The sequence below is a fragment of the Oncorhynchus tshawytscha genome, linkage group LG23 (genome assembly GCF_018296145.1).
Source record: "Oncorhynchus tshawytscha isolate Ot180627B linkage group LG23, Otsh_v2.0, whole genome shotgun sequence".
Classification (NCBI taxonomy): Eukaryota; Metazoa; Chordata; class Actinopteri; order Salmoniformes; family Salmonidae; genus Oncorhynchus; species Oncorhynchus tshawytscha.
Window position 1 is genome coordinate 27,371,399 of NC_056451.1, and position 6,768 is coordinate 27,378,166.

General features: G+C 46.5%; 1 protein-coding gene across 3 annotated transcripts in view; it reads left to right on the forward strand.

The window, feature by feature from the left end:
* Positions 1 to 4,660, forward strand: part of LOC112236967 (CUGBP Elav-like family member 3) — a 64,073-nt gene extending 59,413 nt beyond the window's left edge. For all 3 annotated transcript variants that reach the window (XM_042305099.1, XM_042305100.1, XM_042305101.1), the window contains one exon: positions 3,533 to 4,660. The gene's annotated coding sequence lies outside the window, so the exon portion shown is untranslated. The remainder of the gene's footprint in view (positions 1 to 3,532) is intronic.
* Positions 4,661 to 6,768: the final 2,108 nt, after the last annotated feature.

Consider the following 6,768-nt stretch of genomic DNA (forward strand, 5'->3'; position numbering starts at 1 on the left):
GGAGAGAGGAGGGTAGGAGGCAGGAGAGGGGTGGGGGGAGGAGAGAGAGGAGGGTAGGAGGCAGGAGAGGGGTGAGGAGGAGAGAGAGGAGGGGAGGAGAGAGGAGGGTAGGAGGCAGGAGAGAGGAGGGTAGGAGAGAGGAGGGTAGGAGGCAGGAGAGAGGAGGGTAGGAGAGAGGAGAGAGAAGGGTAGGAGTGAGGTCGGGGAGGCGTGTAAGAGAGAAGTGATGGGAAGGAGGAGGGATATTTGAGTTTGGGGAGGAAACAGGAAAGAATGACAATGGAGTTTATGCAAGTTGCTGTCAGTCACAGCTTTCTAAAATGCTGATTGGTGAAAGGGCTATATGAAGAGAGTGGGCGGGATCTTAAATAAGCAGTGCATATGTGGTAAAGAATATTAAACACATGAAATAACAAAAAATGCTTTGTAGGTAGTTTAATCATTTAGAGATATTGTAGCCAAATTAACCAAAACTAAATTATTGAAATATTGTTATCCAACTTTATATTTTTTATTTATTTTTATTTTCTGATGTTTTTTAATCTTTTCCTGAAACAACAACACACCTCACCCGAGATCCTCCCGTCCAATCATAATTCGCGGGGATCCCATCACTATGGTTACCTAGCGACCGATAAAGCCCCGACCCCCCTTCCTCTCACGTGTTGTAAGTTGATTGGTTGGCCTGTGTCTGGGTTGCTGTGGAGGTGGATTGCCTGTTCTGGTTGCCCTTGGAGATTTTTTTGTTTGTTCCGTCGCCCCGAGCAACCGGCCATGCACTGACCTGCATGCCCTGTTGCCGTGGTGACCACAGACTGTGTTTGGTGCATTGTGACTTTCTTTTGTATTGACCTGTGCACATACTGATCAATAACTGTCAATAACTGGGATCTGATTAATATAGTATCAATTGATTCGATTGAATATCCGCATTGACTGATGGATAATTATATTGGATATTTGGATAAATTCTGTATTAATGGTCGTTGTTTTTCCGCAGTTTAGTTTTTGATCAGTTTCTGTAGTGTTCTGTTTGGTGTCATTACCATTATAGTGCAACTGTATATTTGGGCTAGACTGAGGTGGGCAAGGGTGCTGTGTGTGTGTGTGTGTGTGTGTGTGTGTGTGTGTGTGTGTGTGTGTGTGTGTGTGTGTGTGTGTGTGTGTGTGTGTGTGTGTGTGTGTGTGTGTGTGTGTGTGTGTGTGTGTGTGTGTGTGTCTAAAGTTAACTGTGTGGTTACAGTAGGTTTCTGAATGTTTTCCTACAGTCTCTAACCAGACCATTCAGTGTGTAATGGGGTAACAGGTAATGGAGCCCCTTCATGTGTTGTTGGGTTTAAAGTACAGATTTACGCCGTAAACTATCCCAGTCTAGACTAGAACTATCCCAGCCTAGTCCAGCCCAGTCTAGTCCAGCCTAGTCCAGCCCAGTCTAGTCCAGTCCAGCCTAGTCCAGCCCAGTCCAGTCTAGTCCAGCCCAGTCTAGTCCAGTCCAGCCCAGCCTAGTCCAGCCCAGCCTAGTCCAGCCCAGCCTAGGCTAGCCCAGCTCAGTCCAGTCCAGCCCAGCCTAGTCCAGCCCAGCTCAGTCCAGTCTAGCCCAGCCATCTGCATTTGTTGCTGATCATAACCTATGTGGATATAGAGGTGGGTAACCCCTTTGTAAGGAAAATGTGTGAAATGATTTAGCATGTGTAAGCTAAGCAAGGAACTCCCAATAAACAGCACACATTCCTAGGAAAAGTCCAAGTCCATCTCATAGTTTAAAGAGCCTTCATCACCCGGTCGCATTTCCTTCATCTGCACTGAAACCAAATTATAGGTGAAAACAATATGTTGGAAGATGAGCAGATGAGCGTAGAGAGGAAAGAGACAGGGAGAGGAAGTTACTTCAGACTATTCAGATGCAGCACTGGACTGTGGACCTCTGATGACACTAAACTCTGCTGATCTGGATTCTGATTGGTAGGCTGTGTGTCCTTGACTTCTGATTGGTAAGACTGTGGACTGGCCTGACTTTCTGATTGGTGTCTATTTCCCCTTCTTTTCTACCAGTCTATTTCCCCCTCCTGTTGTATATCTCTCTATCACTCCATCTATCACTCCATCTCTCCTTTTCTCCCATCTTTCAGTCTCCTTCTTTCTCTCTCTTGCTTCCTTTCTCTCTCCCCTTCTCTCACCCCCCTGGCCGGTGCTTTGAGGTAATGGTTTGTAGTTGTTGTGATGGTGCTAAACATAGCCTCTTGCCGATTGGAGAACAGACCTAAACTATAGGAATTCTGGGAGAATTAATATACATGGGGAAAAAATTGTCTCTTGGTATGAGTAGAGGTTACCCATAGAGCCAGATCTAGGATCAGCTAACCTGCCCCAAATCAAAACGTTAACCATATGGGAGAAAATACAAAACTGACCTTAGATCAGTTTATCTGAATAATCTAATAATAACATTAAAATACCATTTACATGAGAAGCTACCACACAGAATTCTAAGCTACTTGTGGACTAAGGGAGACTGTTACCCAGAATTTCTATACTGCAACTGCCAGAGAGTGATGCATGTTGGGAACCTTTGCTTGCCGTGATCTTAGACACAAGTACAACGTGTGCGTGCACGGACACACACACAAACACACAGACATACATACAATTACAGAAAAGGCAAAAGGCCTCCCAAATGACGACAACAACATTCATGGATATTTCACTGTGTTGAGTTGCATGCCCTGGACACTGTATGTCTATGTGTAAAAGCACCATGACGTTATCCCTGTTGAAAAACACAGAGGTTTACTATAGTAACCAATGATGCAGACTTAGTAGAGGTAAACTGTTTTGTGCAAATGGTTTCTGGTAATAGATTTGTTGTTGGAAATGCCATCCACATGGGGGATGAATTGTTTCTATACTGTTATTTCTCTGTTCTCTGATATATAGAGGATTATAGTAGAGGTTAACCACAAGACTATATCCATGTCCTAACAAGCTCTCTCTCTGTCTCTCTCTCTCTCTCTCTCTCTCTCTCTCTCTCTCCCTCTCTCTCTTTCTCTCTCTCTCTCTCTCCCTCTCTCGCTCTATCCCCCTCCCTCTTTCTCTCTCTCTCTCTCTCTCTCTCTCTCTCTCTCTCCCTCTTTCTCTCTCTCTCTCTCGCTCTATCCCCCTCCCTCTTTCTTTCTCTCTCTCTCTCTCTCTCTCTCTCTCTCTCTCTCTCGCTCTATCCCCCTCCCTCTTTCTCTCTCTCTCTCTCTCTCTCTCTCTCTCTCGCTCTATCCCCCTCCCTCTTTCTCTCTCTCTCTCTCTCTCTCGCTCTATCCCCTCCCTCCTTCTCTCTCTCTCTCTCTCGCTCTATCCCCCTCCCTCTTTCTCTCTCTCTCTCTCTCTCTCTCTCTCTCTCTCTCTCCCTCTCTCCCCCTCCCTCTTTCTCTCTCTCTCTCTCTCTCGCTCTATCCCCCTCCCTCTTTCTCTCTCTCTCTCTCTCTCTCTCTCTCTCTCCCCAAACCCCTCCCTCCCACTCTTTCTTCCTTCGCTCTTGCAGGTGAAGTTTTCAGACTCCGGCCGTGGTGGAATCCCAGCGTGCATTGCACCCTCAGACCTACTACCTTTCTTTTGAGCGACGGGGAACAGCACACATACACCACACACACACACACACACACACACACACACACACACACACACACACACACACACACACACACACACACACACACACACACACACACACACACACACACACACATTGCACTCTAAAAGGACCAAGGCACAGATATTGACCAATGTACATATTATAGTCCTCACACACACAAACACTGACATACTTTGAAATACATATATGTCAGTAATCGTACCCATTGAACTGGACTCAGTTGAAAATGGTTTGTGAGGAGTTTGTCTGGAGTGTGTAGGGCAGTGAAGATCACACACATACACGACCCAGGAAGTACTTACTAAAGTCAATGATGAGATGATGAATAATGGTGATATATCACTTCTTTGGACCATAACATGTCATATTACATGGCTATTACACGTGTATAACATGATACAAATAGGAAGGCCTCCATTTCGTAATAAAAAAAGGAAAACAGGAAAAAATATTGAGACAAAAATGAGTAATTTAGAGAAACTTTGGAGAGAGATCCTTATGGCCTGTAAATAATTTAGTTTAAGAAGAGTAACATTTAGAAAATTACAAAAAAATGCAAAAAGAGAGTACTTTAGATAAATCACTGAAAAATGACACAATATTATTATTATTATTGTTATTATTATTATTATCTTCGTTAGGGGATATTGTATTAGAAATAAAGAAAGGGGAGAATCAAACATATTTTCAATTTCTACTTAGATTTTAGGATAAATGTGGGTGGGAGGGACTGCACCTTTTCTGAGAGGTTTTAATATTTGAACAATTTTTTATTTATTGACTAATTTATCAATTATTTTTGTTAATAGGGAGAAATGATGAAGGGTTTAAAGGGGTTACCAGTTTCTGATTTTAGAATTTTTTAGAGCAAAAAAGGGTCTGTTTCTGTAAGACTCTGTCAGAGTAATTATAATTATGAATGAATTATTACAACAATGATATTTATTTCTTATTTATTGAGTCTGTTTTTGATCCAATCTCTTTTTAAGTTAAAATAAAAAGTATTATACATCAAATATGTTTTATTTATTGTGTGTTTGTGTTTGTGTAAGAGAGAGAGAGGGAGAGATAGAGAGATAGAGGGGGAGAGAGGGAGAGGGAGAGATAGAGAGGGAGAGGAGAGAGATAGAGGGGGAGAGAGGGAGAGATAGAGAGGGAGAGGGAGAGAGAGAGATAGATAGAGATAGAGAGATAGAGGGGAGAGATAGAGGGAGAGGGGAGAGATAGAGAGGTAGAGAGGGAGAGGGAGAGATAGAGGGAGAGGGGAGAGAGAGGGGAGAGAGAGAGAGGGAGAGATAGAGAGAGAGATAGAGGGGGAGAGCGGGGAGAGGGAGAGATAGAGAGGGAGAGGGGAGAGGGGGAGAGAGAGAGGGAGAGAGAGGGGGAGAGAGGGAGAGAGAGAGAGAGGGAGAGAGAGAGAGGGAGAGATAGAGATAGAGAGAGAGGGGAGAGAGAGAGAGAGGGGGAGAGAGAGAGGGAGAGATAGAGAGATAGAGGGGGAGGGGGAGAGAGAGGGGAGAGATAGAGAGGGAGAGGGAGAGATAGAGAGGGAGAGATAGAGAGACAGAGAGAGAGATAGAGAGATAGAGAGGGAGAGATAGAGATAGAGGGAGAGGGAGAGATAGAGAGAGATAGAGGGGAGAGAGAGAGGGGAGAGATAGAGGGGAGAGAGGGAGAGATAGAGAGAGAGAGAGGGGGAGATAGAGATAGAGGGGAGAGAGGGAGAGATAGAGAGAGAGGGAGAGAGAGATAGAGGGAGAGATAGAGGGGAGAGAGAGAGGAGAGATAGAGATAGAGGGGAGAGAGAGAGGGGAGAGAGGGGGAGAGATAGAGAGGGGAGATAGAGATAGAGAGATAGAGGGGGACAGAGGGGAGAGGGAGAGATAGAGATAGAGAGAGGGAGAGGGAGAGATAGAGGGAGAGAGAGAGATAGAGGGGGAGAGAGAGAGGGGAGAGATAGAGGGGAGAGAGAGAGATAGAGGGAGAGATAGAGAGATAGAGGGGGAGAGAGGGAGAGATAGAGGGGGAGAGAGAGAGATAGAGGGGAGAGAGAGGGAGAGATAGAGGGGAGAGAGAGAGATAGAGGGAGAGATAGAGAGATAGAGGGGGAGAGAGGGAGAGATAGAGGGGGGAGAGAGAGATAGAGGGGAGAGGGAGAGATAGAGGGGGGAGAGAGAGGGGGAGAGGGAGAGATAAAGGGGAGAGAGAGAGGGGAGAGGGAGAGATAGAGAGATAGAGGGGGAGAGAGGAGAGAAAGAGAGAGAGATAGAGAGGGAGAGATAGAGATAGAGAGATAGAGGGGGAGAGAGGAGAGATAGAGAGATAGAGGGGGAGAGAGGGAGAGGGAGAGATAGAGAGATAGAGGGGGAGAGGGAGAGATAGAGAGAGGGAGAGATAGAGAGAGAGAGAGAGATAGAGGGGGAGAGAGGGAGAGATAGAGATAGAGAGATAGAGGGGAGAGATAGAGATAGAGGGGAGAGAGGGAGAGATAGAGAGATAGAGGGGGAGAGAGGGAGAGGGAGAGATAGAGATAGAGGGGGAGAGAGGGAGAGGGAGAGATAGAGATAGAGAGATAGAGGGGGAGAGAGGGAGAGGGAGAGATAGAGGGGGAGAGAGGGAGAGGGAGAGAGAGGGGGAGAGAGAGGGAGAGATAGAGAGATAGAGGGGGAGAGAGGGGAGAGAGGGGAGAGAGAGAGGGAGAGAGAGAGAGGGAGAGAGAGAGGGGAGAGGGAGAGATAGAGGGTGAGATAGAGGGAGAGATAGAGGGGGAGAGAGGGAGAGGGAGAGATAGAGGGAGAGAGAGAGATAGAGGGAGAGATAGAGGGAGAGATAGAGAGATAGAGGGGGAGAGAGGGAGAGATAGAGGGGGAGAGAGAGAGATAGAGGGGAGAGAGAGAGAGGGAGAGGGAGAGATAGAGGGAGAGATAGAGAGATAGAGGGGAGAGAGGGAGAGGGAGAGATAGAGGGGAGAGAGAGAGATAGAGGGAGAGATAGAGATAGAGGGGGAGAGAGGAGAGATAGAGGGGAGAGAGAGAGATAGAGGGGAGAGAGAGAGATAGAGGGAGAGAGAGAGGGGAGAGGGAGAGATAGAGGGGAGAGAGAGAGGGGAGAGGGAGAGAGGGAGA